Source organism: Neoarius graeffei, chromosome 9, assembly GCF_027579695.1.
Source record: "Neoarius graeffei isolate fNeoGra1 chromosome 9, fNeoGra1.pri, whole genome shotgun sequence".
Lineage (NCBI taxonomy): Eukaryota > Metazoa > Chordata > Actinopteri > Siluriformes > Ariidae > Neoarius > Neoarius graeffei.
In genome coordinates, this window is record NC_083577.1 from 3,932,031 (window position 1) to 3,943,252 (window position 11,222).

Below are 11,222 nucleotides of genomic sequence, written 5' to 3' on the forward strand. Positions count from 1 at the left end.
AAAGATGGAAGCATTGTCCCATTGTTTTATGTTTCCTTGTATGATGACGTAGATGATCCCGCCCACGCGTGACGTAGGTCACACGGAAGCAGACTGGGAATTGTAGTTCTGACACAAGATGGCGGCATGATACCTACAGTCCCCCTTTTGGTCTCAGGGGTATGACGGAGTCGTAGCACTGAGAGCACCGTATCGTATCATCGCCGTGTCCATAGTCCTTGAGGTAGACTTGCTCTGCAGTCCATGGTGTCCTGTGAAGACTGAAAACTTGTGAGTTCCAGTAAGACAGTTGGAGACAGAGGCATTTTGGGCATATCACTATGGGCATTTTGGGCATATAATCATTATCTAACTAAATCAAAACCACATCAAAAAACATTAAACATTGAACATGAAACATGTAGTATTCAATTTCCTATGCATAAAAAAAACAAGAAAAGAGAAGAAATGAAGGAAGGAAAGAAGTATTAGTGTTTGGGGTGGCAAACCTAATCTTCTGGGAAGGTGATAGCAGTGGGGGGTCTGGCTAGAAAGCGTGCGCTACTGCGGCTAGCTGTCGGGGACACAGACCATCTTATCTAGCTAGGTGTGTAGTGTTATGTATGGGTTGCCTGGGCAGACCCAGTGGATGTCTTTAGTGAAGGTGCACATCTCTAAGTTTGTGGATTCACAAAAATGAGGATAGCACTGCCAAGACTATATGCCAGGTGTATTTGCGATGAATACACACTAGTAATAATAGCGGATTTTAGTATTTTATCTACCATGTTATACTGAAGGGTTACTTCTTTGTGTTGGTGAAGTCTGACCGGGAATGTTAGTGTACGCTTATGGTTGAGTGATGCGTACAAGCTAGGTGGACATGATGGGCCTAGCTGTCGTCCACCCCCTTTTGGAGTGAGGACTGTTCAAAAGGTTTGATTCGATTATCATGGAAATCGATATGAAAGCGTTTGATTAGGCCTAGATGTCCTAATGTGATACGTGACGGGGAACGGTTTTCCCACGATCGAAAGGTCTCGACCAGGGTGGTAGGAACTTCTCTGAGATTCGGGCGTAGTAGGCTTTGTGTCCTTCTACTCTCGAATCGAGATTCTTTTGGGCACCTGTAAAGGTTGACTGTAGGTGGCGTTGTAGGTCGGCGACATATTGATGTGCGGTGTATGCAATCGCGACGCTTATGGCCTCTGGTTTGTATAGGAGATGCGGGGGAAGAACCGACTCTCGCCCAGTCATCATCCCATAGGGTGTGACTTCAGTGGCGCAATGAGGGGTGGACCGAATGGCCCTTAGCACCAAGGGAAGTTTCACGTCCCAAATTTTACCATGGTTTGTGATATACTTTCGCAGCATGTTCACAACGGTTTGAATGGCTCGTTCAGCCTGACCAGAAAATTGAGGGTGGTACGCGATATGGAATTTCACCTCGACGCCTAACATGTTCCACAGCGCAGCCATTACACCAGCAGTGAAATGGGTGTCTGTGTCTGAGTCGATGGATAGAGGGAGATTTTTTTTTTTGCCACTAGGGGGAGTCGCGATGTCGGGTGTTTCGACACCGGACTCGGTGTGCCAAGACATGAACTGAAGTTAATCAGAAATTTGATCTCGCGTGGCGCTTGGTTGATCAGTGTTCGCACTAATCTCGTCGCAATAGTTTTGTGCATATTTTGTGGGATCCAACGACTGTGGGGTTTTGTTTTGTGTAAAGCTGACTAAGTTTATGTCGCAGGGCTTGGTTGGGATTGGGTCGCCTTGTGAGAGCCGTGTGTCTGAGAAATGGTGGTGAAGACTTTAGCGCACATGAGAGGTGCGTCTTGTGTGTTTGCCTTCGCCACCAGGGGGGGCCCTACATCCTGACCCTCGCCTGCTGTTTCAGAGAGATCTCCTTCCCCCTTTTACGAGATATACCCGTGGTTCCTGGCCTAGTCATGCCAGCAAATGGTTTGTCATTTTTCTTGGGCTCCTTTGTTTTATCTGTTGAGGGGTCTGACGTCTCCTGTAACAGTTCTTTAATCTCAGCCAACTGGGCTTTTAAAGAGTCCAGCTCTGAGTGGAACTCACCAGGTTGGTCTGAGTCACTGTGTTGGTCGTCTCTACCCTTGCGTTTAGAGCTACGGTCGGAACGCTTCTGCCGTTTCTGGTCAGAGCGGGGATGACGGTTTTGCTGCCAACCGTTTTGTTCCCTATGACCCTTTTCATGTGATGGGCGATTGCCATCGTCACTGTGGACTCGCCCTTGGTCCCTCCTGGCCTTACCTTGTCGATTTTTCCACTCACCCTTGTGATGGCTCGGCAAGGATCGGGCTGGACCGGAATTTTTCCAGGTGGGTCCCCCTTTTGGAGCTTCACCTCCTTCTAAGGTTAGCGGGGGCTTGTCCTCACCCTGGAGGCTAAGGACCCTGGGTTCATCATCGTTTCCGTTTGCGGTTTTGACGATGGTCTCCCAGGTCATTTGGGCTAGTTGCATAACCTCCACCCAAGCGTGCGGACCCATGTGTAACTCAGGTTGAGTTTAAAGATCGCGCGACTCTAGAGTTTACCTTTGCCAAGGGTAAGGAGATCGCGCTGAGTGATGGATCTTGCAAGAAAGAAGACGTCTTTTTGGGGTGGAGAGCGCGCCTCTTTATACATCCAGATCCATCGGGAGCTAGACGTGAGAGACAAAGATGGAAGCATTGTCCCATTGTTTTATGTTTCCTTGTATGATGACGTAGATGATCCCGCCCACGCGTGACGTAGGTCACACGGAAGCAGACTGGGAATTGTAGTTCTGACACAAGATGGCGGCATGATACCTACATGAGACACCCCTCTTTGAAAACAGCCGCATTTAACATTAAAGGAGAACTGAAGATGATGTATGATATTAAAACGAACCTTCATGTGTCTCTCGAGACTTTGAGAAAGCTGCTTGCTGTTTTTGAAGGTTTGAGGCAAGCTCATTTAGCTTTTCAGTCCTGCGTTGCCCGGTGAATTGGCTGTATTTGTCGGCGTGGGTCTCGTAATGTCTTTTGACATTGTATTCCTTCGGTACAGCCACTTGTTGCGAACAAATCAGACAAACAGGTTTTCCCCCTACTTCCCAGAAAAAGTATTTCTCTCTCCATTTTTCCTGAAAGATGCAACCTTCAGAATCAACTTTTCTCTTTTTAGACTGTTGTTGCTTGTGAACGAGCAACAACTAGCCGACTCTACATTAAATCCGGGTCACTGCACCTGCGCGTGTTGCAGCAAGCAGAGAGCAGCTAAAAACGAACCGATGGATTACACGAAAATGGAATCAAATTGAAACATTAGATTTAAAATCATTACAAAAAAAAAAAAAAACAACATTCGATTTTTATTAATTTATTATTTAAAAAAAAAAAAAAAAAAGTCTCATGAACCACCGGGCCGGATGTGATGACCAATCGGGCCGTATCCGGCCCGCGGGCCGTTACCATGGCACCCCAGCCCTAGGAGGTTTATGTGAGCACTTAAGACAAATAAGTCACATTAAGCAACTGATACAAATCTCTCCTATCGCACTCACTGGCCACTTTATTAGGAACACCCATCCACCTACAGTTCTGTAATCAGCCGATCCCTCGACAGCAGCACGATGCATCACATCATACAGATACAAATCAAGAGCTTCAGTTCATGTTCACGATGTTCAAACATCAGAATGTAAATTTCTGACCACAACTGTACATTATCCCATGACTTATTTGTCTTAAATAACACAAACACCATGGATTGGCTTTCACCATCAACTTATTTAAGCCTAGGTCACAACTGGACGTACGATTTTTTGGCCGTGCGATTTTTGGCGTTTCCCAAATCGCTGCGTTTTTTTTGTTCGTGGAGAAAGACGCACGTTGGCCGTAAGTTTGTCTTGCAACCTGAAAAAAACGTAAGCGCCCGTAGAGTTTGTTTGACATGACAAAGAACCTCTGCGGCCGGTCTACGGCTCGAAAATCAGCACGTCATACGCGCGCTCTCCGTGCATTTCTTGAGTTTTTTGCACGTAGACCGGCCGTAGGAGCACGTACGGCCAGTTGTGACCGAGGCTTTACAAGTAAGTACAGAATAAAACAAAAAAGTCTAAAATAATAATTTCAAAGATAATTGTTAGCATTCGTAAATTCCTGTTGTATAAAAGGAATAAAAATCTTGAAAAAAATGTGATTGATTTATCATTTTCCTGTCAATTGACGTGGCCCAGCATGGTGGTATAATAATAAAAACACGTCTTAATTACTTTTGTTGCTTAAAATTAATTCATTTAAAATAAACCCATTTCAGTTAAAATAGTCAGGATTGGTGAGTGGTCCATTTGGCACCAACTTGATTTTCCCACAATTCTCTCACATCACGTTCTCCAAATAAAAGTGTGGCTGTGAATCTCAGTGAGTCAAGGTCCCAAAGACGGAGTTCAAATCCCAGAATACGCCAAGCAACACTTCAACTCCTTAACCTTTGGATTAGATTCTGCCTCGGTTGGAAGATGCGCTGGATTTAAAAAAAAAAAAAAAGTATGGAGTGCTTCAATGCAAATTCACATCGTGAATGAATTAGAGCGTGAAAAAGAGTACAAGCAGAAGCCATACGTTTCCTTTTCAAGTTACACATTGCACACGGATGGGCAAGATTGACTGACGACATTTTGTGGAACATTTCGTTACCCTGCTGCTCCTCAGAGTCCTTGAATCATTTGTTCATCCCGAGTCATTCAGCTGAGTCATTTCGTTCAAGAACCACATTCGACAACTTTCTTTCATTCAACGAGTCCCAAGAATTACTTTCGAGACGTGGTTAGTGCTGGGGGTGTTTACTTTCAGTCATTTCCACACCCAAGGACAGAGTGTTTGCCCATGTTAACATCCTGGGGCTTCCAAGTCAATGGATTCGGCGTATTTATCTTTACTAAACACTATCCTAGTCATGGTGGTGGAAACTCCAGAGCTCATCTTGGGAACACATCTTAGATAGGACACCTTGCACATGTTCTCACACGACATTCACACACTAACACCTACGTGCAATTTGGAGTCACCAACCCACCTAAGATGAATCCACCAGAGACAGGAAACCAGAGAGGAACATGCGTAAACAGTAACGCAAGATCAGGATCAAAATGCTGGACCCTGGAGCTCTGAGGTGGCAAGGCAACCCACTGCAGCACCATTTATTTAAAAAAAATAATAAAGCCTTGAAAAAAATTGAATTATAGCACCCATTTTTACGCATTAATATGCTACGTCATGCACAAAAGAGAACGGTGCAACTAAAGTCAAGTCAACTTGACACATCTTGGAGAAAAAAACAAAAAAAATTATTAATTATTTTGCATTTGACGCAACACAATCCGAATTTGTTTATAACATTTTCCACAGCAGGTTTGGAAGTGGCAGGTGCGAAATTACTTATTTAGCTCCCCCAGTGGAAAAGAAAATTCATTCCAGACCCTGAATCCAGCTCTCAGAGCCGGAGAGACTGCTTTGTCAACTGAATTCCCTGAGAACGCGAAGTGCCTCCGAGTTCTGCTTTGATGTACGGCTTAAGGATGCAAATAATATAATAAAATTACGCTGCGCTCTGTTCTGCATAATAAACAAGCTGGTTTCAGACCTCAGTCAGCTGCGCAGGAAATGTTCAGCTCACCTCTGAGACTTCAGAACATCAGGAGTGTGTGTGTGTGTGTGTGTGTGTGTGTGTTCACATCAGCGGCATGTTCACGAGCAGTGTTAAAAAGGAGAGGTACGGGGTCGACATGGAGGAGTGTCAAGGTCACTGTGAAGGTCACAGACTCTGAGGAAGCATGTTCAGTCGAATAACATACATTTCTGGTTAGATATTTGAGTGCCAGTTATGCCTTATTACAATGTTCCTTAAAAAAAATGAAGCATTCATAAAACAACAAGAACGAACAAGTTACACTGGAACAACTGATGATGCAATAGCATGCAGTCATAAAGCTGTAATTTATGCATCTGTCAATCATCTATATTTGATGATGTATTAAAAATATTTCAGGCCTTTTTTTTCCCTTTTAAAGAATTTGAGATCAATGCTGATAGATGGACCGGTTCTCTGTCGCCTTACTCAACAATAACAAGTGCTGACTCTACAAGTGGTTCTTTAAAGAGGACTCAAATTCACCACACACACACACACACACACACACCTTTCTCAGACACACTCGCTCAATTTTCTCCTCCTTCTTGTTGCCCAATTCAATAAAGCAACTGGAAAATATAAAATATTACCAAGCAAGAGAAAAAAAAAAAACAGCACATCACTTAAGAATTCCAAGATAAATCAGATTTAAGAGCCATGTCATTTCTAAATGGACTACCTCGGGCCATCTTGGCCATTCAGGCAGTGTAGAATTTATTGGTCCTTTCCTCACTGATGTCCTGCAACACCCGATTCCCCCCTGGAATTATCGACTACCATATAAAAATCCAGTTCAGTAAAGTGTGGTATTTCACGTCTCCTTGCGGGAAACGGTAAGTGGGGCAGCAGTCGCCTCGATGTGTCAACGTGCAAATGCAACCTTTATCACCTTTATATAGAAAAGCACATTAAAATTTTAATATCTGGATCACTCGCTCTCGCTTTCGGAGGGATTCTCATTTCAGTGCTGACATTCGAGGTCTCATCACGTTACTCACTGTTCCCAGCTTAGTGACCGTCGCTAGATTCGATCTTTATGTTCCCATGGACCAATCATTTTTTTCCACTGACTAATCACCAATCACCATTTTTTCTAATGACCAAAATCACTGATCAGAGTCCTTCCTAATGACCACTCACCAATCACCATTGTTATCAACTAAACACGGCCCTTGCTCCCAGAAACCAACTACTGATCACCATTTTCTCCAATGACTAACCACTGACCACTGTTGTTCTCAACAGCTAATCACTGAATACAATTTTTAGTGACTAGTCATTGATCAAAACTGTTCTCAATGACTAACAACTAATCACAATTGTTCCCAGCAACTAATCAATAATTGCCACTGTAGTAAACGACCAATTAGTACTCACCACTTCTCCCAACAACTAAATCACTGATCACCACTGTTCCGAATGACTAACAGCTGATCACTGTTGTCTTCAATGATTAATCACCAGTATATCCCAGTACACCCCCAGTCACAGCTGTCTCCTATGACTAATCACTATTGTCTCCCAACCACCGTTTCTTGGCAATATTTACAGTAACAAAAGCAAGTTATTCCACACAAACAGGTTCCTTCATGTCTAGTTCTTCACCACCACGGTCTCTTTTAGTCTCCATCCCTGGCAGAAATTATATTTTGTAAATACGCAAATTTACTTTGCAGTGTTGTAACCAAAGACGACTTATTTTTCTAAGCAATAAATCATAATCTAATATCTTCTACTCTGATATAACTTTTCTGTTCTGAGCGTTTTCAGAAAATCCTCACACGCAACACACTTGGATGCAGTTCAGTAAATATGCAGGGGTGAGTTTCCCAAAAGCATCGTAGCACAAAGATCATCGTTAAATGGTAGCGCAAGCATTACAAACATTCTCTTGCTCTTCTAGTTAAGACACTCTTAGTGTTGAGAGGCTTTTGGGAAACCCACCCCGAGTAGTCCAGTGCATCACGTGATGACTTCGAGAGACCTTTGTTGAGCATGCATTAACTACTTTCTCCTGAAAGCACTGGGCTCATCACTGGGCTCATCACTGGGCAGGGCAGCGCTCATCACTGGGCTCATCACTGGGCAGGGCAGCGCTCATCACTGGGCTCATCACTGGGCAGGGCAGCGCTCATCACTGGGCTCATCACTGGGCTGGGCAGCACTCATCACTGGGCTCATCACTGGGCTCATCACTGGGCAGGGCAGCGCTCATCACTGGGCTCATCACTGGGCAGGGCAGCGCTCATTACTGGGCTCATCACTGGGCTCATCACTGGGCAGGGCAGCGCTCATCACTGGGCTCATCACTGGGCTCATCACTGGGCAGGGCAGCGCTCATCACTGGGCTCATCACTGGGCTCATCACTGGGCAGGGGAGCGCTCATCACTGGGCTCATCACTGGGCTCATCACTGGGCTCATCACTGGGCAGGGCAGCGCTCATCACTGGGCTCATCACTGGGCTCATCACTGGGCTCATCACTGGGCTCATCACTGGGCAGGGCAGCGCTCATCACTGGGCTCATCACTGGGCAGGGCAGCGCTCATCACTGGGCTCATCACTGGGCAGGGCAGCGCTCATCACTGGGCTCATCACTGGGCTCATCACTGGGCTCATCACTGGGCTCATCACTGGGCAGGGCAGCGCTCATCACTGGGCTCATCACTGGGCTCATCACTGGGCTCATCACTGGGCTCATCACTGGGCAGGGCAGCGCTCATCACTGGGCTCATCACTGGGCTCATCACTGGGCAGGGCAGCACTCATCACTGGGCTCATCACTGGGCTCATCACTGGGCAGGGCAGCACTCATCACTGGGCTCATCACTGGGCAGGGCAGCGCTCATCACTGGGCTCATCACTGGGCAGGGCAGCGCTCATCACTGGGCTCATCACTGGGCTGGGCAGCGCTCATCACTGGGCTCATCACTGGGCTCATCGCTGGGCAGGGCAGCGCTCATCACTGGGCTCATCACTGGGCTCATCACTGGGCAGGGCAGCGCTCATTACTGGGCTCATCACTGGGCAGGGCAGCACTCATCACTGGGCTCATCACTGGGCTCATCACTGGGCAGGGCAGCGCTCATCACTGGGCTCATCACTGGGCTCATCACTGGGCAGGGCAGCGCTCATCACTGGGCTCATCACTGGGCAGGGCAGCGCTCATCACTGGGCTCATCACTGGGCAGGGCAGCGCTCATCACTGGGCTCATCACTGGGCAGGGCAGCGCTCATTACTGGGCTCATCACTGGGCAGGGCAGCGCTCATTACTGGACTCATCACTGGGCAGGGCAGCGCTCATTACTGGACTCATCACTGGGCAGGGCAGCACTCATCACTGGGCAGGGCAGCGCTCATCACTGGGCTCATCACTGGGCAGGGCAGCGCTCTGTTTGAAGTGACCTCTTTCTACACAAACTTTGCGTCATATGTCCAGGTCCAGAGCTCCTCTGTGAAAGTCCAGCAACCTCCTGCACTCTGAGGTCCATCAGCAACACTGTGCACTCTGAAGGACACCATACACACACACACTCTCTCTCTCCCCCTCCCCCCCGCATGGGTGTAGCGGACGCGGGGGACATGTCCCCCGCACTTCCCGTATTTGTGCCCTCTGTCCCCCGCACTTTTTACAGTCATTACAGCCACTCAGTTCATGTTTAACATGTGGAAACGTGTTTTTCCGAGCCGCCTCTAAGCGCATCATGAGCAGGCGGAGCTCAGTGGCAAACAAACCCCGCTGTGGTGATCAGAGACGCTTTAGAAAATATTGTACGAGTATCTTTGGTGTGATTCAGATCTGGGCAGCGCTTCTGTATGTTCAGCAAACCAGCCAAGAGCCTAAAGACTTTACACAGTTTTTTTTTTCCAAACAAACCGTGTAAGTTGAGTAATGCTGTTGAGTGTAGATAATGTTTAGCTAAAAGATGACAAATAGATGTCAGTTAAGTTAGTTAAGCTAGCTAGCTAACTTAGAGGCGGTAGTAACTAGTTACATTTACTTGAGTAACGCTTTGGATAAATTGTACCCTTAAGAGTTGTTTTGTTGCAAAATACATTTTACTTTTACTTGAGTAATATTATTCTAAAGTAACAATACTTTTACTTGAGTAAAGTTACTATTTTGGCTGCTCTAAGATTACTCACTTCCAGGTAGAAAATAAGAATATAAATGTATTTGTGTTCCTTTGACTTATTTTTGTAAAGATTTAATTTATTTTTGTGGTAGTTAAAGTTTAAAGTACATGAATTTGCTGATTATTATTACTGTATTCCTAATTCTATTTCAAAATTTTGCTTTCCACATATTTTTTAATCTTTATTGCCACAATAGAAAGAGCAGGGTGCGAGAGGAGACAGTGGACCAGAGGCCAACAGGGAGGATTATGCAGGGTCACAGGTGAGAAGAGAATATAACTAGCTAGGTCACGACTACTATTCTTAATTCTATTTATAAATTTTACTTTATAGATTTAGACTTTAGATTTTGATAGTATACCATTTTAAAGAACTGAAGTCGGTGCTGTGCTGTTTGTGGTTCTTTAGCTGAAGGAGAGGAGTAACTGAATGTGAGATTATGATGAATCACTCAGTGCACCTCAACAATTTGTCCCCTCACTTCTGGAATGATGGCCACGCCCCCCGGGTTCGCCAGAGGGCGCGGTGATGAGGGAGGAGCCGTCAGGTGAGAGCGCGCGCGCTTCCGGAGCCACACCCTGCGCAGGTGAGACACTTTCAGAGAGGAACAGAAACACTAAACCCTGAGGCGCTGCACCGCTCCGACAACACAAACACTAAACCCTGAGGCGCTGCACCGCTCCGGCACGGGCAACACAGACAGACAGACAGACAGACACGGGTTTGTTTGTTTGTAACCTGTTTTCATCATAGCCATGCACCGACCCGCGCGCGCGCTGTACCTGCGCCTCTGCACCTTTCCCAGCTCGCGCTCCCCAAACACCCGCTCCATCCAACACCGACACAACACCGGAAATTAAACTTAAACAAACCCCAGACCCTTCCGGCGCTTCTCTTTAACTCCACACAGCTACTGACCTTGGGGACCCCGGAGAACCCGCGCGCTGGAGAAGTTGAGCGCCGCTCCTGCAGCAGGTCGCACAGCGCGCGCCGACAGGAACCTCTTCTCGGAGATGTGTAGTACGCGCACGCGCTCTCGTACCCGCGCACTGCCTTTAACGGGCGGCGGCGCGCACCATGCACGCGCACACCCCGCTGCACTCCGGCAGAACCCACAGCCTTCAGCACAAACACTCAACTACTACTACTATTACTACTACTCCTCCTTTCATTTCTTCTTCTTTTTAAAACAAATACACACATTTGAGAAGAATAAACATCAGAGCCTTGAGATTAAACTGAATTGCCCGAGTGAGCAAGTGGGACTGATCAGAGCTGGGTGATTTACCTCAGGATTCACCAGAGAGAGACTGAAAGGGACAGAGAGAGAGAGAGAAACTGAAAGGGACAGAGAGAGAGAGAGAGAGAGAGAGAGAGACTGAAAGGGACAGAGGGAGAGACTGAAAGGGACAGAGGGAGA

At 46.6% G+C, this 11,222-nt stretch overlaps 1 protein-coding gene across 6 annotated transcripts in view; it reads right to left on the minus strand.

The window, feature by feature from the left end:
* Positions 1 to 10,818, minus strand: part of znf385b (zinc finger protein 385B) — a 520,848-nt gene extending 510,030 nt beyond the window's left edge. For 5 of the 6 annotated variants that reach the window (XM_060928955.1, XM_060928957.1, XM_060928953.1 and 2 more), the window contains exon 1: positions 10,721 to 10,818. The gene's annotated coding sequence lies outside the window, so the exon portion shown is untranslated. Of the gene's footprint in view, positions 1 to 5,649; positions 5,684 to 10,720 lie in introns of those variants that run through there. The other variant, XM_060928951.1, reaches the window with a different exon arrangement.
* Positions 10,819 to 11,222: the final 404 nt, after the last annotated feature.